The sequence below is a fragment of the Mytilus californianus genome, unplaced genomic scaffold, assembly GCF_021869535.1.
Source record: "Mytilus californianus isolate M0D057914Y unplaced genomic scaffold, xbMytCali1.0.p SCAF_4, whole genome shotgun sequence".
Lineage (NCBI taxonomy): Eukaryota > Metazoa > Mollusca > Bivalvia > Mytilida > Mytilidae > Mytilus > Mytilus californianus.
In genome coordinates this window covers 7,062,861-7,089,272 of record NW_026262690.1, presented here as the reverse complement: position 1 = coordinate 7,089,272, position 26,412 = coordinate 7,062,861, and the positions used below count along the sequence as shown (strand labels likewise).

The following is a 26,412-nucleotide window of genomic DNA, read 5'->3' as shown; positions in this document are numbered from 1 at the left end:
AGTGCTATCATTAACGTAAATAATAAACATCAACAAAAATAACCACAGCTCCTAATTATTAATATTATTGGAAATACATAATTCACTGATGGGTAGTGAACATCAGCAGAAGAACTTCAGAGATAAAATTTAGAATCTTTCATCTTTTTTCTGTGATCATTCAGTGTTTCTATCTCGATCAGCAATGTTACAGCATTTATAACTTCTGTTCAGAATGCATTTAGAAATGTGTCATTACAATCATAAGTGGATCACTAGATAGAAATACCCAATAAATCATTGGAAATCTCTTATTACATTTTGCTCACCTGAATTTCACAATCACAAGTGAAATTCACCTCAAATAAGCTTAAGCATGAAACTCGTGTGAAAATTTTCACATTAATTTTTTGTAAACTGAGATTCACATGAATCTCATGTTTTTCAACAAGTCTGAAAATTTAAATGTTATTTAAATAACTTTATTTTTGAAAATTCATGTGAATTTCACGTGAAAAAAAATCATGTGAAATTCGTGTGAGTTTAACTTTAGCTTCACATGAAACTTATGTGAAATCAGTTCAAATGAGATTCACATGAATCTAAATTTACATGAAACTCATGTGAGTGAAATTTCCCTGTGTACTCATTTATAACAACACACAATCAGGGACCATTTTGACTCCTGGTTTAATGTTTTTCAACAATATATAACTATCCCTGGTAGATTTGTTCCTGCTTGATTAATCTACTTAAGTAGTTTTTGCTAGAATGGTGGTTTCACAAAATCATTATAAAAACAAAAAGTATAGGAAATGCTAAACCACTCCATCATGGAACATGTTAGAAATATTGGCTCCTTTTTAAAACGGTCATTAGAACTGAGGGCAGAAAGTCTTAAAATTTTGTTCCCATGTGTTCATCTAAAACAGAATTGTTATTTCTTTGCTATATCATGTTTTGTTTTGTTATGTCACAAACTAAATATGTTTAAATGACAATAAAGATATTAAGGTATTAAAAACACAAAAATGTTACTTATGTGAAAAAAACTTAAATATTACAATTCTGTTTGGATATTGTCTCATTAATGATTACTTTACAGGTGGAAGAAAAACCTTGGAACGAAAACTTATCAATGCCCAATTGTATACACATACCGGTAATAGCTGCAAGTTTTGACACTTTCCAGCAAGCTTGGTGCCAGATGATAGCTTTTAGTTTAACCTGGGTTTAGCTAATTTTAGACTCTCTATAATGCAAAACAAAACAATATTAGCAACAAATATACCAACATAGGTATCTGAGGTTTGTTGACTATCCTTGAGGATGACCATGTATCTGTATAGTGTGCACAAAACAAATCTGATAAAACTATCTCTCCTTGTATCTGACCCATAACATTACAGATCTGATGATGGACATCACTACATGATTCACATGATCAAAGTCATCATCAGAGATGCCAGATTATAGTAGAGCAAAATTCTTTAATACCTTTTATAAGACATTTTTTCCCAATTTTGCAAGTTTTTATTAGTTGTTTTAAGATTACAAGTTTATCTGAAGTTCACTGCCAGAGAGTCAAGCCACAAATTTAACCAACTGTTAATTAGAATTAGCTTTGCTAAATAGCACAAATAAATAACTCTCCCACAATTGTAAAATAACATAATTTATCTTGAATATCTGATTCGCTATTTCACTGATACATTAAAAAGATGGACCCACACTAGAACTTTAGAGATGTCTCCGTCCACAACTGAGAATAAAAATCCAGACATTTCTATGTAAAATTATTGTATGTTGCAAATCACACTATAGAATATAATCTGAACTACCTTAGGACAACCTCTGTTAAGATAGGTCATATATTGAGAGCAGTATTCTTCTCTAACAAAATTTTGGTCTATAACCTTGTTTGAACGCATTTCCGTCATTTATAATCATAATTTTAAGAAAGATCATAAATCACTTTCCAAAAGATATTTGTAGAATTTTGTCCTTTGGTGGGTTGGTCAGAAACGTGTTCCATTAAATTTTTTGTCAAATTTGAAATTTTTGGAGTAAAATGATCTATTTTTGTATAATTGAGAAGCTCAGAGCTTTGATGATTCATTTTGAAGTAAATCATTGACCTATGCTTTGCCCAAATCCTGGTATTTATATGATTTTTCACCATTGTACTAATTGAGCATTTTATTGATTTTATTTTATCTTATGTTCTCCTTGACCCAATGGAGACCACATTGGTTGATCAGCCGAACTAAACTAAACACCGGCCTCGTAACTCAGCATTGTGGCAAATAACTGGTTTCAGATAAAAACTCTGGTTTCAGATAAAAAAAAAGAATTTCTGAAATGTTATGGACAGATAACAAATAAAATGTAGCAAAGGTGTCAATAACTGAAACTGGTCCTTCATTCTAGATCAGGGAACCAGTCAAAACTTGATGTTTATGATTATTTACCTGATAGAAGGGTTAAACTAAGGACTCTACTCCCATAAAATACTGATAAAGTAAGCAAAAAAAACCAGATATAAATATTACATATCACACAGCTATTAAATATGATAATACATTTATCTTGTTTTATGAGAAATGTCAACATTTTGACAGAAAATACACTGAAGTCTAGAGTAAAGCTGTAGAAATGTTAATATCCTCAAGTCTTTATGAATCGTAAAACAGATAAAGATGATGTTGTAGGGTGCAATTTCTTATCATTCCAATATATATTTTATCATCATACTAATCAAATGGTTCTGCAGTTTTGAATTTTATGGAAATGATTTTTTACTTCAGGCAATGTCAGCAACCATTTTAAAGCTGTTTATGTATTGGTACTGGAAAAAAAAAACCATTTCAATCGAACAGTTCAAAGACTTTTTTCAATAAATTTTAATCTTTGGATGTAATTCGGACCATTTCATTACTTTTTAGAGACCATTAACCTTCAGAGCCCAATCAGATATTTTTACAAACAAACCTATCTGTTTAGATCAAATCACTTAATTCTTATCTTTCTAGTATCCTGTTTCCACTGAGAAATATCATCTAATTACAGTACATCTTGATGGTAGGAGCCATGAAAGTGTGGATGGGGCATGATAAGATTTTATCAAGTTTTTGTTTCATTTAATCACAAGTGTTTACAAAGCTCCTCAATTAAGATAAAATATTCAAAGCAGCATGTCTGGTATCAATTTACATAAATATTTCTAACATAATGAAACCTATCTACCATTTCAACACTACAAACAAGGATAGACAGAGTATGGGGGACAAACACATAATGAAACCTATCTACCATTTTAACACTACAAACAAGGATAGACAGAGTATGGGGGAAAAACACATAATGAAACCTATCTACCATGTCAACACTACAAACAAAGATAGACAGAGTATGAGGGACAAACACATAATGAAACCTATCTACCATTTTAACACTACAAACAAGGATAGACAGAGTATGGGGGACAAACACATAATGAAACCTATCTACCATTTCAACACTACAAACAAGGATAGACAGAGTATGGGAGACAAACCCATAATGAAACCTATCTACCATTTCAACACTACAAACAAGGATAGACAGAGTATGAGGGACAAACACATAATGAAACCTATCTACCATTTCAATACTACAAACAAGGATAGACAGAGTATGGGGGACAAACACATAATGAAACCTATCTACCATGTCAACACTACAAACAAGGATAGACAGAGTATGGGGATAGACAGAGTATGGGGGACAAACACATAATGAAACCTATCTACCATTTCAACACTACAAACAAGGCTAGACAGAGTATGGGGATAGACAGAGTATGGGGGACAAACACATAATGAAACCTATCTACCATTTCAACACTACAAACAAGGATAGACAGAGTATGGGGGACAAACACATAATGAAACCTATCTACCATTTCAACTTTACAAACAAGGATAGACAGAGTATGGGGATAGACAGAGTATGAGGGACAAACACATAATGAAACCTATCTACCATTTCAACACTACAAACAAGGATAGACAGAGTATGGGGGACAAACACATAATGAAACCTATCTACCATTTCAACACTACAAACAAGGATAGACAGAGTATGGGGATAGACAGAGTATTGGGGACAAACACATAATGAAACCTATCTACCATTTCAACTTTACAAACAAGGATAGACAGAGTATGGGGATAGACAGAGTATGAGGGACAAACACATAATGAAACCTATCTACCATTTCAACACTACAAACAAGGATAGACAGAGTATGGGGGACAAACACATAATGAAACCTATCTACCATTTCAACACTACAAACAAGGATAGACAGAGTATGGGGGACAAACACATAATGAAACCTATCTACCATTTCAACACTACAAACAAGGATAGACAGAGTATGGGGGACAAACACATAATGAAACCTATCTACCATTTCAACACTACAAACAAGGATAGACAGAGTATGGGGATAGACAGAGTATTGGGGACAAACACATAATGAAACCTTTCTACCATGTTAACATTACGAACAAGGATAGACAGAGTATGGGGGACAAACACATAATGAAACCTATCTACCATTTCAACACTACAAACAAGGATGATAGACAGAGTATGGGGGACAAACACATAATGAAACCTATCTACCATGTCAACACTACAAACAAGGATAGACAGAGTATGGGGATAGACAGAGTATTGGAGACAAACACATAATGAAACCTATCTACCATTTCAACACTACAAACAATGATAAACAGAGTATGGGGATAGACAGAGTATGGGGAACATACACATAATGAAACCTATCTACCATTTCAACACTACAAACAAGGATATACAGAGTATGGGGGACAAACACATAATGCTGTTATACAATGACTTTATACTGTCTAAACCAACTTTAAGTGATGCTTCATACAAATAATTTAATTAATGCATTTTTTGGGGTCCTATATATAATGTTTTAAAATATGTTCTGAAATGGTGTTATCTTGAACTTTCAATTGGCACCAAATCCTAAATCTGTGGTAGGAAGTGTATTATGGGATCATTCTTGGCAAACAATGTTTTACACAATATATGATTTTATGATGATTTTCTTTGCATCTGTTTTCCATAAGTTTTTTGAGGTGGCCACTTCTGAATTTCAAAATCTAAACCATATAAGTTTTTGTATACTTCTGGTTGAATCATATCTACCACTGGACATTAATTAACAGTTTTTTACACAGCTACTTTTGCACATGTGCTATTTTTAGTTCTAGAACTTCAATGTACTGAAGGTAGTAATGATGTAGTATTATCAAACTATTGACTATTTCATACCATCATTTTACAGAACCAGATCTGTACTTCAAACTTGAAGTCCCTTCAATTCTGACTTACTTTAAATACAATAAATAGAGAACTTTGTACTATAATCTACATTTTTTAACTGAAAATGCCATACAATTGAAGTACTAAAACAGTACTAAATTATTTAATTACATTTTCCAGTACTTCATTTATATCATATTAAAATAGATGTGCATAACTAAGAGGTGTTTATTAGAACAAGATGTGTCAATCCCATACACTTTCAATTTCCTTTTAATACAAAACTATATCCTTTTGTGGCTGCTTTCTTGAATTTAATATTTAAAATCCTAAAATTGTGATTAAGTTTGGTAAAAGACTATTGATTCATTCAGTCTATAACTTAAGTTTCAATTAAGTTTGAATGATCCCAGACTCTTAGATTATATAATTTTTTGTAAAGTTCTCGCTGATGATATTCCATTAACAGTAATGTTGTTTTCAAGCACATTTAGGACTTATATGTACATCCACCCTCTATGTCTACTGCAAAAAGTCAGAGCCATATTGAATGGAGACAATTATAAATCATGAGAGAGAAACTTAACCAGGTAAAAAATCATTAAAACAAGATACAAGTGAAAAGAGAGTGATTGTGATACATGTAATACTAAAACTAACAGTTTTAATACTTGGAATTGCAGACTGGATGTTTTATAAGTTTGGATACTGAAAGTTTAGTTTACGTTGTTGAAATTTAACCTCGACAGTAACTAAAGTAAAAAAAAAATATCAGCATAAAAAAAATATTTCTTTACAAAATGGCCTAAAATTCAACATTTAACAAAAGTCCAAAAATTTTAAAATTAACATTATACAAGAGTGCACACACTGAAATGTCTCGCCTTCTTTACTAATCATTGATATTATGTTGATAGTCCTAAATATAAAGCTTTATTACAACTGTCACATAAACTTAACATTAACCAAGTAAACTAAACATTGACCAATGAACCATGAAAATGAGGTCAAGGTCAGATGAACCATGCTAGGCAGACATGTACTGCTAACAATTCTTCCATACAACAAATATAGTTGACCTATTGCTTATAGTTTAAGAAAAACAGACCAAAACACAATACAATGCTCTGCTGGGTGCAGCTTGATTTGACCACAGAGGTCGAACCCTGAACAGTTGGGGCAAGTATGGACACAACATTCAAGCTTGATACAGCACTGAATTTGGATTGTGATTAAATATTTGACACAGCACAGGTTTCTGACACAGAATGAATGTGGTCTAAGAACTTAATTTTTTTTAATTTACCTATTCAAACCATATCATTATTATTTGCTTTTATATATAAATCAGAAATAACCAATTTAAAATGGAAAATTTTAAAGAAAAAAAAATCCCCGCCAAATTTTTTGAACCCCCTTATGAATCATCACCCCCAAACTCAATCCCAGCCTTCCCTTTGTGGTATGGTACCTGCAGTACAATTTCAGAGAGATCCATACACTTGAACACAAGTTATTGTCTGGAAACTAGAAAAATGCTTCTTTTTTGGCCCCTTTTTGGCCCCAAATTCATAAACGTTTAGGGCAATTACCCCCAAACTCAAACCCAGCTTTCCCTTTGTGATATGGAACCTTGTAGTACAATTTCATAAAGATCCATACACTTACACACAAGTTATTGTCCTGAAACTAGAAAAAACGCTTGTTTTTTGCCCCTTTTTGGCCCCTTATTCCTAAAATTTTGAGGCAATTACCCCCAAAATCAATCCCAGCCTTCCCTTTGTGGTATGGTACCTTGCAGTACAATTTCAGAGAGATCCATACACTTGAAAACATGTTATTGTCTGGAAACTAGAAAAATGCTTATTTTTGGCCCTTTATTCCTAAACGTTTAGGGCAATTACCCCCAAACTCAATTCGTGCTTTTGCTTTGTGATATGGAACCTTGTAGTACAATTTCAGAAAGATCCATACACTTACACACAATTTATTGTCATGAAACTTGAAAAATGCTTGTTTTTTGCCCCTTTTTTGGCCCCTAATTCCTAATACTTTGAGGCAATTACCTCCAAAATCAATCCCAGCATTCCCTGTGTGATATGGAACCTTGTGGTACAATGTCAGAGAGATCCATACACTAACACACAAGTTATGTCTGTAAGTTACAAAAATGCTTATTTTTTGCCCCTTTTTCCTTAACTGTTGGTACCATAACCACCAAAATCAATCCCAACCTTCCTTTTGTGGTATTGAACCTTATGGTAAAATTTCATAGAGATCCATTCACTTAAACTAAAGTTAGTGTGCGAAAACTAATGTGTCTTCGGACGACGACCACGAGGACGACGACGACAGAGACGCCAACGTCTTACCAATATACGACCGCAAAATTTTTTTGCAGTCGTATAAAAACTTAACACTGAGAAATGAACCTTCAAAATGAGGTCAAGGTCAAATAAAACCTGTGTGACTGACATATAGATCATAAAATATTTCCATACACCAAATACAGTTGAACTATTGCATATAGTATTAGAAAAAAAGACCAAAACTCAAAAACTTAACTTTGACCACTGAACCATGAAAATGTGGTCAAGGTCAGATGACACCTGCCAGCTAGACATGTACACCTTACAATCATTCCATACACCAACTATAGTAGACATATTGCATACAGTATAAGAAAAACAGACCAAAACACAAAAACTTAATTTTAACCACATTTTCTATAAGTCTCTCAATCATTTCTAAAATTCACAGCACCTTAGATTTGAATGTGTTACACACGTAAAAACATTTTGGTGCATTTCAAACATATGAGTACATTATAAATGCTCAAATATGGCACAAAACTGCAGTTTTTAATGGATTTTAGTAATCTTTAGTATTAATCCCAAAAATGTATCAGTTAGACACCTAATTTCTGTGGAAAATAAGAGTTTCCATACAAATTAAATCGATCTGATTAGAGACTTACTTCAATGCAAAAATTTCCCAAAACATGTAAAATTAGCAATATTTTCTTCAACTACAATATGCAGTCCTGAATTACATTTTATTTAATCGAAACATGTAAAACTGTTGATAATTTGAGAAAATATTTGAAACCAGTAAGTTTTAACAACTGTGCCCATGTGAGTGAAACAATTATAGGGGAGTTTTGCTCTTCCTCTTTCAAACATCAGATCACATCAAATATAGAGTTTTAGAACTAGACCAATCAATCTGGGCTTTTGTAAAAAATATTTATTACCTTCTTTGCTCCATATAAATATTTCTTAGCAAAAGGAAGAAACTGTCTTACATGTGTTTTTAAATTGACCACTGTCCGGACAGACAGTGTTAAATTAACTTCCAGACAAACTACAGATGGTAGTCAATTATAGTATATTTGTTTGTTTTTCATTACCAGAAAGTGTTATACTCAGAAGATATATAACTTCACACATTCCAGTTTTAAATGAGTAGACTCTCGTAGAAACCTTATATTTCATCCTGTTTCTAGAACTAGATAATTACCTGATAATAAGGTTTCATACAAACTTTTATTTACTTTTCATTGCCAATTAACATCACAAGTATTGCTTTTGAAAATATATAGTTTTTAAATTTTTTATTGATGAACATCATTATAACTTGGTCCTGTTATGCATTTTAAGAACTACTTCACAGTAACAAATACATTTATATGAAATGATTTATCTTTTATTTTAAAATAGAAGTATTTAACAAAAAAAATTAAAATCAATATCAATACATTATTTCACAGAGTAGGAAAAAAGTATAACAAAAATACCTAACTCCAAGGTAAATTCAAAAAGGGGGAAGTCCATTAAAACTGACAAGAATTTAGTCCTTTTATCCATTGATATTTATATTCATATTTTTAAAATGAAATTCTATGGGTGAAACTGGTGGTAATATTTGAATTGTAACTTGTGGCAGAATCAAATACTATAAAAGTGGATTGTTTTGACCAAATGCTGCATGAATTCAAAGGAAACTAGAAAACTGACTCCTTGTTTGACATTTTTGTGTGAGGCACATACATAAATAATTCATTCTAATATTTTAACTTCATATTAGACACTTGGAATAGCAAGACAGTACACCCTGAAATGTCTCGCCTGCTTTACTTATCATGATTGAACGTATGTTGAAAGTCTGTAATATGAAGGTTTTACTACAAGTATCATATAAACTTAACATTATCAATGATCCATGTAAATGAGGTCAATGAATCCTGGCAGACAGATATGAACTTCTTACAGTCACACTATTCACCAAATAAAGTTAGCCTAATTTGCTTCAAGTACCTGAGAAACAGATCTAATTACGAAAATTCAATTTTAACTAATGAACCATAAAAATGAGGTCAAGGTCAGATAAACACTACCAGAAAACATTAACACCATGCAATCACTGCATACATCAAATATAGTTGACCTATTGCTTATAGTATCTGAGAAAAAACTTTAACCATGAAAACTTAACATTGACTAATGAACCATGAAAATGAGGTCAAGGTCAGATGAACTCTGTCAGACAGACATGTACACCTTACAATCATTCCATACACCAACTATAATTTGTCAATTTTCACTAAAAATAATATGCACATCTATTTTATGATCCACAACTTTGAAAAATTTCATTGGTCTCCTAACTATACTTTTGGAGTTATGTCATTTTTGACTGACAGATCAAAAGCTATAGGGCTCCTGCGTCCTTGATGTGGGGCCCTACTTATTAGTTTATTAATGTATCCTAGTCCATTGAACTGTATAAACATTATTTGTTTTAAGAAATGTGTGTATATCAGCCCTGTAATTGCAATGAAAGTCATTCAAATTCAGCTGAATTAAACCTCTAATCCAAAACTTAATTGGTATACAAAATTTCTGAATTTTGAATACTGGTATATCAAATATTCTTGAGTGGTTCTAAATTTTCATTCTTGTCTTATGGTCTCTGGTAGATAGTTGTCTCATTGATAATCAAATCACATCTCCTTATATATATACCTGTAGAAAGAGTTGTGAACTTCATAAACTCTAAAATAAACTCCTCTATATGGAAAAATCAATTTCATTTCATTTGAATTCTATAGGTTATCCATTTGTTTTGAAGTTTACAGATTTCATCTATTGAGAAATTATTTTTGAGGTGGAGTTTCCATGTTGGTACCAATTTTACATCTCGTTTAAAAGCTATCAAATATCTTTCCTGTCTTGATTGGGATATCTGTTCTACTAAAGAGAATGTCTGGTTCAGAGAGAACTTCTAATGCATAACTATAATCATTTGCAAGATGTCTATAAATATACTGAAAATGTTGAAGTAGTTAAGATAAAAGTTTATTTGTAAATTATAATGACTTTGGATTCAAAAATAACACTGCAGGGTAATACATGTATTTATATCAATCAATCGTGATAGTATTCCATAATAATTATTTGATATGGAAAAAAGATTAAATATAATAAATATTTTTTTTTTATATTATATGGAAAGAAAGCTTGTATTTAATCAATGTAAATGAAATTAACAAGCATACCAAATTTGTAGCTATCAAAACACTTTCGTTAACCTTCACAGGAGACTCCCAGAAGTTTGGAGAGTCAAAAATATATCATTAAATCCTATAACCAAGAGAGTCTTAGTGTAGCAATCATCAACATAGGATTGATTTGTGAGCTGAAACATAAGTTCGATACATGTATTCAAATTTGTCAATTGAATTAATGTATTAAAATCTATATTGTAAAACAATTAAGTGGTGCTTTTCTCAGCTACAAAGACCTTAGTAGTAAGGAATTAACTTTATGTTGTATTGCTCAAAATAATTCGTCAGCTTATAACACCTTCATATTGTTTAAATAAGGAAGATAATATTTCATAGAAAATTGTGCTATAATTTCTAAGGGTAGTGTATCATTTGGGACTTAATAAGTTCCAGCTATCATGTACTTTGTGTAAAACATCAGATGCATTTAAATTAAACAGTCAAATTACATCAAATGAAATTTCATTTGTCCTAAAACGTCTTTCTGTAAAAAGAGTCTGATAAATTAAGTTTTTATTACTCATAAAAATGCAAAGAATGGGAAATAACTCTATTTATGATAGGGGACACTACTCTGTCATGTCTAGACACAACTCAATACTCTACTACAGTTGTCTTTCTTGTCATTAATAGTCACAAACTTTTTAAAATCTACTATTTTGTGTCATTATAAACAATACAGTAATATGCATTGAAAAAGTTCACTTACCTTGCTTCTAATACCCACACAGAGGATAAGTATCAACTGTTCTTACCTAGAAAAAGTCCACCTACCTTGCTTTGAATACGCACACAGAGGATAAGTATCAACTGTTCTTACCTAGAAAAAAATAACAAAAATGATATAGTTATCAATATTTAACATTCTTTTTTTATGTATGTCTGGTTGTTATCTACCAAATACCTAGATATCATTACAATCATTTCCTCAGACTTATGTCAATCTTTGATTTAACCATAATTTCAAACTTTGTCATTTAATTATAACAATATTTGAAATGTAAATGCCTTATTTCCTCTATCTATCTATGTGCAATTGAAAGATCAAACCTAATATATTTATATATTGAGGGTGTTAAATATGTCAATTTTATTTTGGTCTAGATTGATAAATATCAACAAAATTCAAATGCTTAAAAATTGAACAGAAATCTATTTCTTGATGTCTGACTGATATTTTTTCTTTAAAAAAAAAACCATGCAGAAATGTTACTCATAACATCATCACAATATGTTTTGATGCAACTGAAACAACCTAAATGAAAACTAGTACTGATGAAGCCAACAGAACTACGATAGGAAATAAATGCAATCAATGCACATACAAACAACACATGTATTAAAACAAATGCTACAACCAGTGGAACCAAGATGAAACACATGAACTCATGCTACAACCAGTGGAACCATGATAAAACACATGAATTAATGATTCAACCAATGAAACCATGATAAAACACATGAACTAATGCTACAACCAGTGGAACCAAGATGAAACACATGAACTCATGCTACAACCAGTGGAACCATGATAAAACACATGAATTAATGATTCAACCAATGAAACCATGATAAAACACATGAACTAATGCTACAACCAGTGGAACCAAGATGAAACACATGAACTAATGCTACAACCAGTGGAACCAAGATGAAACACATGAACTTATGCTACAACCAGTGGAACCAAGATGAAACACATGAACTAATGCTACAACCAGTGGAACCAAGATGAAACACATGAACTAATGATTCAACCAATGAAACCATGATAAAACTCATAAACTATTGTTACAACCAAAGGAACAATGAAAGAACTCCACAAGCTGACCCAACACTATCAACATAAAAAACACATGTGAACTAATGATATATATAACCAACAAATGAAATATTCTCATGCTAATAATGACTATCATAAGTGTTTAATATAGATCTTTAATGAATTATACAATGGATGTATTCTATTGGTACCAGTCTTGTATCACAACTCCAGTTTACGGTGCATGTCAAAACATGAAGGGAAATAAAATAGTCCATTTTTTTCTGAGTTTTTTTCTGGACTAAATTTTTTCTGTTTGATTAAAAGTTTATGCTGAATTGAAACATATATATAGATTTAAAACAAATCTTGCATCTTTTTGGGGATATCAATCCAGGAAAGTGGAAGGATATCATGTTTACTGGAAGTAGTGTGGCCTAGTAAAAACAGCAAACAGAAAGTAGAAAAAAACAGTTTTGACTTCAGGGTTACATATCTTTTTATTCTTCGTGGCATGACCCACTTTTTTTCGATTAAATCACAATTTCACATTAGTGCATACATGATATGAACATGAAAAAAATTTTCTATGTAGCATTTTTTATTTTTTTATTTTCAAAGATCAGCTGTTTTGCATGTAAGCCTATGGAGCAGTCAATTACAAGACTGCAACCTATTCATTAACAGACATCATTATACATCAATGAGACAGCAATATATTCAATAAACACTTTGGTAGTTAACTTTTTCTTTCCTGAGTATATCTTACAAATACATGCAATCTGATTCAAATACAGATCCAGGTGTGTCCATGCTTTGCTTACAATGATCTGACAAACACTCTCCTCTACTTTCTGTTCTGGTAATTTTTATATCAGCCAATTAAATTACTGCCTCCAAATTTTTGAAGGTGTAAATCATTATGACAAAACCAGAGGATCCCGAATGACCTTTAAAACAGAAAATAGAACGGAGCATTGTCAGATCCTAAGTGTGGACACAGGATCTGGATCAGATTGACAATGCATGCAGTGTGTTTGTATTGCTTTGGCTTCAAGTCTCTCTTTAAATGAAACATTTGAATAATTCAGGGACTGTGACAGCCTTTCCTACTGAATTATAGAAATGAAAGAGGTCACTTTGAAATGTTTTTCAATGTCTTAAATGACAGTTCACTTCTTAATTCTGTCTGAGCCCTTCGTGTGTGAAAATTGTGCGATTTCATATTTTGTTCACTAAAATATAGCATAGCTCTTGTTGTTGCTATTAGGACTGACCAATCAATTGTTTGAATCAAATCAAATATGATGGACAAGTTTATTGCTGATGTATATAGGACTGTTCAGTAATATTATCTTCTTACTGTTGTGTAGAAGCAGATATACTTCTAGAAAAGATCAAATCCAAGTGATGCAATGTGACCCTCTTTCCCTTGCTCTTAAAAATCTTTTGAATAATACATATAAACTCAGTAAATTTAGTATCTAATTTGACACAAAACCATTTCTCCCAATTTTGGACTAGATATAGTTTTTGCTATCAGAAATTCAAAACATGATCTTTCATCAAAGGTGTTTAATTAATTATTGATTACACAGAATATAAAAGGATCTGCAAGGGTGAAATATGCAAACTAGAAACCTCTTCACATTTATGCACCTAGTATGGTAATTTGGGAAGTAAAAGAATTCAATACAAAATGCATTAGCAAATCAGAGCATTAAAGACAGTTGTTGTATGTAGGAGTAGATAATAAGAGAACAACCTGTACAATCTATAATATATCTCTCTCAGTTTGAGTCACACATTTTCCCTAAAATTATTAAATTCGTTCCTTTAGGATAATAGACAAGAATATGTGGTATAATAGCCACTAAGACAACTATTTACTAAAGTCAGTAAAGACCAAAAGATTAGAATGAAAATAACTACTAATTATAATTGCCTTTAACAATGATTGATTTTTGGTGTTAAATGTTACTTTCAGCACTATTGGTTATTTCGTAGTGGCCAGTTTTTATTGGTGAGGAAGTCGGAGTACCCTGAGAGAACAACCGATCTTTGGCAGGAAAACTGACAATCCTAGTCAATTAAGATTGGGGTCAAACACAATTGCCAGTGAAGGTTTAAATCACAATCTTAGTGATGTCACAGGCTAGTGATACAGTAGTAATTAAATGCCTTTAACAATGACCAAAACACAAAAAGTTGAGAAAAAAAGAGGTTAAATAGACCAAAGCAAAAGTCAACTGTCAACAATATGAATATCAATGCACTTTTATGTTACAACTTTATGTTTTACAGAATTTCCTAACATTGAAAAAAGTGTTCTTCCAAAATGTACAGATTTGTGATTATATTTGGTAATTAAGTTATTTTGGAACCATTAAATTTTTGCTAAAGTTCCTAAATAATAAGAGGGGAAATCAAATAACTGTTTATATAATGTTTACCACAAAAATGTCCGTCTTTAAAAATTAGATGCAGACAAGTTTCACCTATTCATGTGTAAAGTTTATTTATAGGATATGCAAGGAATATAACAGTTAATTTGACAGTTATTACAACTGAAATTACTTGAGTTAACTGAACGTTCATTGGTTCATTCATTCATTAGTTTTTTCGTTCGTTCGTTCATTCATTTGTTCGTTCGTTCGTTCTTTATTTATTTAATCAATTCTTTATCTATTCATCTTAATATTCTTATTATTAACTACTATATTAAATTTTGTATCTTTATTCATGTACATCATTCTCTCCTAAAGGAGGATAATAAACATTATATATAATAAACTGATGACCTTAGTCCCTACAACCACCTGTAGAATAAACTGAAGGGATATGTCAATTCTGATCTATAGAAGAAGATTGATAAATCAATTATCACTAATTATTCCTTGCTAAACAATGAACTTTGTTTGAAATCCTTGACAAGGAATTTACTCAATTCAAAGAAGAAAGTCATTGACAGCAGAACACTTAGAGTTAAATGACAATGTTTGGCAAAATCATCACTTATTTCAAATCCAGAAGAGAATGTAAGGAAGAAATATAAAAATAGATAATAAAGAATAGCTCTGTGTGATTGAGAGTTTTTAGATTAATAAATATTTTCTTTGCAGAATATTTAATATATAATATTTGTTTTCATCACTTCTACTCCTCTATTATGTAATCTTATTTACTAGGAATGTGATACCATAGTACTCTATTTACTAGGAATGTGATACCATAGTACTCTATTTACTGGTTCATCAGTTAATCATGAGCAAAATGATCTTTTCTTCTATACCTCATTTTCTTTGAGTTCAAGATAAATATAATAAAAGAACAAAGTTCCAATGTCCCCTGCGTGGCAAATATTTTATCTATCCAAGGGTAATAACTAACAAGAATGTGTCTATAGTACACGGATGCCCCACTCCCACTATCATTTTCTATGGTCAGTCTACCGTGAAATTGGGGTCAAAACTCTAATTTGGCATTAAAATTAGAAAGATCATATCATAGGGAACATTTGTACTAAGTTTCAAGTTGATTGGTCTTCAACTTCATCAAAAACTACCTTAACCAAAAACTTTAACCTGAAGCGGGACAGACTGACGAACAGATGGACGAACGAATGAACGAACGGATGCACAGACAGAAAAACATAATGCCCGTCTACTATCGTAGGTGGGGCATAATAAAAACTTTTTCTTTGTTCTTTAAAACTATTACAAATAGCTTACAGAAATGAAGGCTTGAGAGCAAATGCAATGCAATTTCCAACATAATCAATATTTCCAAGGGGCATAACTCTTTTAAAAATAATTGATCGGCACTGATTTTCTAATTTGTCTGAGGCATGTCTGATATTACCCTATAATTTAAGTTTTATAAAAATCTGGCAAGAATTGTACATGTGAGAGTGCTAACAAGACCTAAACGATGGACGGATGCCCTGTATCACTATGTCCCCTGAAATGCGTCACTCAGGGGACAAAAATAAGGAGACTTATTTACACACTTGTTCAAAGCCTTTTTTCAGATACAATCTGTAAAATTTCATAATATACATTTGTAGCAGCCATATTTAAAATTATACATATTAACTTGTTTTGAATACCAATATTCCATATTTTTAAGTGTTATTTATACATGACAAATGTGAATTTTAAACATCTATAAAACCTAGATGTACAAGATGTACTTTGAGCTATTACTAATTAAAGATACGTGCTATATACTTAGTAATTGGTAAACAGGAAGTTGATGAGCAATAGATGTGAAATGCATCACGGTCCGGCACCAGATTACATGAAGCTTGATACCAGATTTCAATAAGATCTGATTTGTACTTTTAACAGAAAAATGTGACAAAAATTTCGAATGTTGCCTTATGTGTAAGAATGTATACATATTTAGTAAACAAAAATATTGAAAAAGATTTGTGATCCCAACAGTTACCTATATATATATGTCATACATTTGTATTTTGATTGTTTAACTTTAATGGGTCATAAAGGTGAGAAAGAGAACTACTATACCAATGTGTGGTCTATTCAAATAAGGATCAATCAAAACACTACGCATACTTTTTCCACACAAATTGAAAAGACTTAAAATATTTTCCCCAATATCTGCCTTGTATGAACTTTGAAAGTTTCTGGAAGAAAAAAAAAACAATGTCTTGTAGCTAGCTATAATTCCAACTAGGTACTAACTTTATTACTTGAAAGCCTCTTAAAACTTTATAGAATTGTTCAATTATAATGTACATGTTTAGAATCCCTGAATATTCCAGAGACATCACTTTCAATAAAATGTTCCAATCGATATAGAATTGTTTGATGGTAACTCCAACCTTAAAATGTATGACAAAAAAATGTCTTAAAATTATCTTGTGATAATTCATGCACAAAAGAATATACAGAATGAATCAAAGAGTAAAGGAAATATGTTCTTCAGATACATGACCACAACCTCCCCCTCACTTGTTTACTGTATAAACCATCAAAAACATGACTAATTTTTCTATCAATTATGAGTACAAAAGATTTTCATCACAGCTCTACTACTAGAAAGCTTAATTACACAATAACAGATACATATACATATTTACATAAGCTATTAGGTACAAATGTGTTTGGTTAATATGAAGTATTATGGAATAATAAGTTTTATAACAACTGTCAATTCCAAAGAGACAAACAAGAGAATATCTAGCTACATATCAGGATAGGAAATCTTAATCAGATCACACAAGTTTTATGTTCTGTATGGTAATAAGTTCACAGAATCCCTGGAATCCTTTCAAATATTCTAAATTCAGGAATTTTTGAGTGCATTTATTATTGCTATTTTGAAACATTATGGACAAATATGCGAGATAAATCATTTATTATGATTTCTGGAAATGTTGTATACAAATAATGCTGTCATTATTTTTATTGTAATTTTTTGTGAAACCTATCCTGTTACAATTTTCACAATAATAAACAAATCTTAAATCTTTGTAAAATCAATCCTGTATTACAGTATACAATTCTTATATATTCTTGTATAAATATAACTGTTTTTATCCAACTAACTTTATAATATTTAGTACTATAAAATTCTTTCGTTCTATTACAAATTCCATATGTTTGTAGTATTAAATAGTATTAAAGAAGAACAGTTCTCATGATTATACCAGTGTGATATTGAAAAAACAATGTTATTTTCTTTTGATGCAAAAGATGCATTTTGAGGAACTTTATCTAAGAGAATATTTCATGGCTTTTTCAATATCCCTCATCTAACAACCCAAGACACTAAATATCAGAGAGCTCAATATCACATGTGTAATAACCCAAGACACTAAATATCAAAGAGCTCAATATCACATGTGTAATAACCCAAGACACTAAATATCAGATACTCATAATCGCATGTGTAACAACCCAAGACACTAAATATCAGAGAGCTCAATATCAGATGTGTAACAACCCAAGACACTAAATATCAGAGAGCTCAATATCACATGTGTAACAACTGAAGACACTAAATATCAGAGAGCTCAATATCACATGTGTATCAACCCATGACACTAAATATAATCCAGTGAGCTCAATATCACATGTGTAACAACCCAAGACACTAAATATAATTCAGTGAGCTCAATATCACATGTGTAACAACCCAAGACACTAAATATAATCCAGTGAGCTCAATATCTCATGTGTAACAACCCAAGACACTAAATATAATCCAGTGAGCTCAATGTCACATCTGTATCAATCTCACTGGACACCAAAATAATCATGAGAGCACTTTTTCCACTTTAATATATGCTACAAACATATGTTTTCTGTGAAACATGATGTAATACAGATTTAGGGCTTTGATAAAGCCTTTGCATCAGTAACTGATATTGATATCATCATGGATTTCTGAAAGATTGCCATTGATAGTGAAACACTAAATTTACTTGAATTTACTACAAAATCTATAATAAAAGTAAATCAAAGATACCAAGATATTTATGTTTGGTATTTTTCAGATTTTTTTTCTTTTAACATTCCACTCTATTGCTTGCTGTCTTACTAATCTTATATAACATTGTTGTGTAATATAGACAATCCACTAAACAAAGACCATCAAGGTAATTGTTTTATATAAGATTTGTATCAAAACAAAATTTATTAATATAAATGATGAAATGTACTTCAAGTTGAAAACCATAAAAAAGTGATCTGTTTTTACAAGTCTGGTCTTAAACCCTCTCCAAGTTTAATTTCAATAGTGAAAATATCTGTACTTTTAATAAGACAACCTAATGCTGTCCAATAAATCTATATCAAATTTATCCTGGCTGTTTATCATCTTGTAAAATTCTGCAGGCCAATTCTAGATTAATCTCATTACACTTGGTCTGTTCATTTTGTAAATTAATCATTCCTCCCTTTTAAGCTTGGGAAAATGGAAAATATTTTACTTCTTCAGAGAATTTTCATTAAATGTATATTAATACAGTAAAAATAGAAAATATCAGAAATCAAAGATAAACTTGTTTCTATTGAATGTCATCCTTTACTTTCAAGAATTTTGTGAGAAAAATAAGCAAAACACTGAACAGAAAGAAGAAATAAAAAACAAAACAAAATGTATAAACACATCAAACTATTAAAACAAGACAAATAAACAGACAGATGGACAGAAAGACAACCAAACAGACGAATCAATGACGTGATTGCTACCCCCAAAAACGTTGGTATGATTAGAAAGCTCACTGACAGTCATCAAAAGCTCAAATGGCAATAGAAACTATGACCGTCATCAACAGCTCAATAGACACTAGAAACTACAAACCTCACAGACAGTCATCAACAGCTCAATAGACACAAGAAACTACAAACCTCATTGACAGTCATCAACAGCTCAATAGACAAAAGAAACTACAAAGTTTGCTGACAGTCACTAACAGCTCTAAAGACAATATAAACTACAAAGCTCACTGACAGTCATCAACAGCTCAATAAACACTAGAAACTACAAACCTCACAGACAGTCAACAACAGCCCAACAGACAACAGAAACTACAAAGCTCACTGACAGTCATCAACAGCTCAATAGACAATAGAAACTACAAAGCTCACTGACAGTCATCAACAAGTCAATAGACACTAGAAACTACAAACCTCACAGACAGTCATCAACAGCTCAAAAGACAACAGAAACTACAAAGCTCACTGACATTCATCAACAGCTCAATAGGCACTAGAAACTACAAAGCTCACTGACAGTCATCAACAGCTCAATAGACAATATAAACTACAAACCTCACTGACAGTCATCAACAGCTCAATAGACAATATCAACTACAAAGCTCACTGACAGTCATCAACAGCTCAAAAGACAACAGAAACTACAAAGCTCACTGACATTCATCAACAGCTCAATAGGCACTAGAAACTACAAAGCTCACTGACATTCATCAACAGCTCAATAGGCACTAGAAACTACAAAGCTCAGTGACCGTCATCAACAGCTCAATAGACACTAGAAACTACAAACCTTACAGACAGTCATCAACAGCTCAATAGACAACAGAAACTATAATGCTCACTGGCAGTCATCAACAGCTCAATAGACAATATAAACTACAAACCTCACTGACAGTCATCAACAGCTCAATAGACAATATAAACTACAAAGCTCACTGACAGTCATCCACAGCTCAAAAGACAACAGAAACTACAAAGCTCACTGACATTCATCAACAGCTCAATAGGCACTAGAAACTACAAAGCTCACTGACAGTCATTAACAGCTCAACAGACACTAGAAACTACAAACCTCACTGACAGTCACCAACAGCTCAATAGACACTAGAAATTACAAACCTCACTGACAGTCATCAACAGATCAATAAACAATAGAAACTATAAAAAACGCTGACCGTCAACAACAGCTCAATAGACACTAGAAACTACAAACCTTACAGACAGTCATCAACAGCTCAATAGACAACAGAAACTATAATGCTCACTGGCAGTCATCAACATCTCAATAGACAAAAGAAATTACAAACCTCACTGACAGTCATCAACAGCTCAATAGACAATAGAAACTACAAACCTCACTGACAGTCACCAACAGCTCAATAGACAATAGAAACTACAAACCTCACTGACAATCATCAACAGCTCAATAGACAATAGAAACTACAAACCTCACTGACAGTCACTAACAGCTCAATAGATAATATAAACTACAAAGCTCACTGACAGTCATCAACAGCTCAAAATACAACAGAAACTACAAAGCTCACTGACATTCATCAACAGCTCAATAGGCACTAGAAACTACAAAGCTCACTGACTTTCATCAACAGTTCAACAGGCACTAGAAACTACAAAGCTCACTGACAGTCATCAACAGCTCAATAGGCAATAGAAACTACAAAGCTCACTGACATTCATCAACAGCTCAACAGACACTAGAAACTACAAAATTTGCTGACAGTCACCAACAGCTCAACAGACACTAGAAACTACAAAATTCGCTGACAGTCAACAACAGCTCAACAGACAATAGAAAATACAAAATTCCCTGACAGTCATCAACAGCTCAATAAGACAATATAAACTACAAAGCTCACTGACAGTCATCAACAGCTCAAAAGACAACAGAAACTACAAAGCTCACTGACATTCATCAACAGCTCAATAGACACTACAAAGTTTGCTGACAGTCACAAACAGCTCTATAGACAATATAAACTACAAACCTCACTGACAGTCATCAACAGCTCAATAGACAACAGAAACTATAATGCTCACTGGCAGTCATCAACAGCTCAATAGACACTAGAAACTACAAACCTCACTGTCAGTCATCAACAGCTCAATAGACACTAGAAACTACAAACCTCACAGACAGTCATCAACAGCTCAATAGACACTAGAAACTACAAAGCTCACTGGCAGACATTAACAGCTCAATAGACAATAGAAACTACAAACCTCACTGACAATCATCAACAGCTCAATAGACAATAGAAACTACAAACCTCACAGACAGTCAACAACAGCCCAACAGACAACAGAAACTACAAAGCTCATTGGCAGTCATCAGCAGCTCAATAGACAATAGAAACTACAAAGCTCACTGACAGTCATCAACAAGTCAATAGACACTAGAAACTACAAACCTCACAGACAGTCATCAACAGCTCAATAGACAATATAAACTACAAACCTCACTGACAGTCATCAACAGCTCAATAGACAATATAAACTACAAAGCTCACAGACAGTCATCAACAGCTCAAAAGACAACAGAAACTACAAAGCTCACTGACATTCATCAACAGCTCAATAGGCACTAGAAACTACAAAGCTCACTGACAGTCATCAACAGCTCAACAGACACTAGAAACTACAAACCTCACTGACAGTCACCAACAGCTCAATAGACACTAGAAATTACAAACCTTACAGACAGTCATCAACAGCTCAATAGACAACAGAAACTATAATGCTCACTGGCAGTCATCAACAGCTCAATAGACAATATTAACTACAAACCTCACTGACAGTCATCAACAGCTCAATAGACAATATAAACTACAAAGCTCACTGACAGTCATCAACAGCTCAAAAGACAACAGAAACTACAAAGCTCACTGACATTCATCAACAGCTCAATAGGCACTAGAAACTACAAAGCTCACTAACAGTCATCAACAGCTCAACAGACACTAGAAACTACAAACCTCACTGACAGTCACCAACAGCTCAATAGACACTAGAAATTACAAACCTCACTGACAGTCATCAACAGATCAATAAACAAAAGAAACTATAAAAAACGCTGACCATCATCAACAGCTCAATAGACACTAGAAACTACAAACCTTACAGACAGTCATCAACAGCTCAATAGACAACAGAAACTATAATGCTCACTGGCAGTCATCAACAGCTCAATAGACAAAAGAAATTACAAACCTCACTGACAGTCATCAACAGCTCAATAGACAATAGAAACTACAAACCTCACTGACAGTCATCAACAGCTCAATAGACAATAGAAACTACAAACCTCACTGACAATCATCAACAGCTCAATAGACAATAGAAACTACAAACCTCACTGACAGTCACTAACAGCTCAATAGACAATATAAACTACAAAGCTCACTGACAGTCATCAACAGCTCAAAAGACAACAGAAACTACAAAGCTCACTGACATTCATCAACAGCTCAATAGGCACTAGAAACTACAAAGCTCACTGACTTTCATCAACAGTTCAACAGGCACTAGAAACTACAAAGCTCACTGACAGTCATCAACAGCTCAATAGGCACTAGAAACTACAAAGCTCACTGACATTCATCAACAGCTCAACAGACACTAGAAACTACAAAATTTGCTGACAGTCACCAACAGCTCAACAGACACTAGAAACTACAAAATTCGCTGACAGTCAACAACAGCTCAACAGACAATAGAAAATACAAAATTCCCTGACAGTCATCAACAGCTCAATAAGACAATATAAACTACAAAGCTCACTGACAGTCATCAACAGCTCAAAAGACAACAGAAACTACAAAGCTCACTGACATTCATCAACAGCTCAATAGACACTACAAAGTTTGCTGACAGTCACTAACAGCTCTATAGACAATATAAACTACAAACCTCACTGACAGTCATCAACAGCTCAATAGACAACAGAAACTATAATGCTCACTGGCAGTCATCAACAGCTCAATAGACACTAGAAACTACAAACCTCACTGACAGTCATCAACAGCTCAATAGACACTAGAAACTACAAACCTCACAGACAGTCATCAACAGCTCAATAGACACTAGAAACTACAAAGCTCACTGGCAGACATTAACAGCTCAATAGACAATAGAAACTCAAAACTGACAGTCATCAACAGCTCAATAGACACTAGAAATAACAAAGCTCACTGATAGTCATCAATAGCTCCACGTATTGAGGACATGTTTTTCAACAAACAATCAGCATTCACATAGGAACCAACTGTGCTCCTCTTTTTTGCAGACTTTTTCCTTTATTCATATGAGGCTGGCTTCATACAGGAACTTATTAGGAAGAAAAAAAAAAGAAGTTAGCAGTATCCTTTAACCTCACTTTCTGCTCTATAGACGATGTTTTCTCACTAAATAATTTTGGTGACTATGTTGAACACATCTATCTTATTGAACTTGAGATAAAGGATACAACAGATACAGTTAACTTTGCTGCATATATTGACTTACATCTAGAAATTGACAATGATTGGTGGTTGAAAACAAAACTTTAGGACAAAAGAGATGATTTCAGCTTCCCAATTTCTATGTAGCAACATTCCAGCAACACCTGCATACGGAGTATATATCTCCCAGTTGATACGATATTCCCAGGCTTGTATTTCCCCATTATGATTTCCTCACAAGAAAGCTATTAAACCAAGAGTTCCAAGTGGTGAAGTTGAAATCGTCCCTTCGTAAATTTTATGGACGCCATCACAAGTTGGTTGACCCTTATGGAATATCCGTTTCACAAATGACAACGGATATGTTCCAATTGTCATAACTACATACTACCCGTCCCCTTTTCCCCGATTGTGACCTACCGAATAAGACTTCAATAATTTCTGGCTTTGTACTAACATGAGCAACACCACGGGTGCCACATGTGGACCAGGATCTGCTTACCCTTTCGGAGCACCTGAGATCACCCCCAGTTTTTGGTGGAGTTCGTGTTGCTCAGTCTTTAGTTTTCTGTGTTGTGTTTTGTGTACTGTTGTTTGTTTGTCTTTTTCTTTTTTAGCCATAGCATTGTCAGTTTATTTTCGACTTGTGAGTTTGAATGTCCCTTTGGAATCCTTCGCCTCTCTTTCAAAAGACAACAGAAACTACAAAGCTGACTGACCGTCATCAACCGGTAAAAAAACGACAGAAATTCACCCATTTTATACAGCCATATACAACTTAAAAGAAAACAGCTCACTGACAGTCATATACAAAGAAAAATGAAGGTACTAATTTCTCTTGACAAAAATTAGAAACTACAAACATTATTTATAGCAAATAACAACTAAAATAAACAACAGAAATACAAATATATCTGACAACTGTGAATAACTGGAATAACACTGAAATCATAAAAAAGTTTATCCTACCAACCAATGACATTGTTAACTATAAGTACCATATATAACCAAAACAACTACTGCAACTTTTATAAAACGGGAAAAATACTGTCATAAGAGTATAGGAGATGCAATTTCTCTAGAAAACAGAACTCAAGTATAGTGAATGCTATGAATAAGGACTTCTTGTCTCAGTTTCTGTCAACTTGACCCTGAGGTATCAGCATGAGAAACAAACATTTCTCTATGTACCTGTCATATATTTACATTTTTCATTAGAATTCTTCTAAATCTTCTCCTGAATCTGATAAATACTATTGCCCTGAGTTCAAGGACAATAAATGTAATAACTTTATGGTTTACAGTAATTACAAATAATCGTGCAAATGGAAGAAGCATGTACATTTATTAATAAATCAGAAAACATACAAAAATAACTTTTCATAAAAATGAAATTTCAGATGTATCTCTTATTCATGCAAAATTGGGTTAACAGCAAAGAAATTTTAAGAGCTTTCTGTAACTCAACACAGAATAATTTGGCTGTTATATACCACTGAGTCAAAAATTAAATCAATAAACATTCAGAAATTGAAAAGAATGTACAATGTACATATTTTAAGATTGTTATAAAATTAAACAGAATTAGGTGAAAAAATTAACACTAGTAACCTAAATAAATTGTCTGCATTTTGATGGACAAATTAGAAAAAAAAACATAATTATTCAACAAAAGCTGTTTTATTGTTTATAAATTTTATCAAATTAATAAAACTAAATACTTTATCATGAGGAGGACTCCAAATTGTGAAACTTTTAAGGATTTAAGTACCTTTCTAATTGGAATGACAGATCTAAATAAAATAAAACAATTTTTCTTTTTGGACATTATACATTGTGTTAAAATCTGTAAAAGATCCCGTAAAACTTGAGTTCCTTAGACATACTTGACAACTTTTGATAAGTTAAAACAAACAACATTAAAATTGGTCAAAATCCTTAATTTTGTACATTCAAACAGTACTGACTGAATAGTTTTCTAAAAATTGCAGAAAGAAGAATGATTTTTGAAACTAAAATCATAAAGGTATCTTGTACCTTATAATCAGTTTCAGATGC

At 32.4% G+C, this 26,412-nt stretch overlaps 1 protein-coding gene across 2 annotated transcripts in view; it reads right to left on the bottom strand.

Moving 5' to 3' along the window:
• Positions 1-26,412, bottom strand: part of LOC127737376 (26S proteasome non-ATPase regulatory subunit 1-like) — a 182,298-nt gene that overhangs the window by 52,288 nt on the left and 103,598 nt on the right. The gene's annotated exons all lie outside the window — the stretch shown is intronic.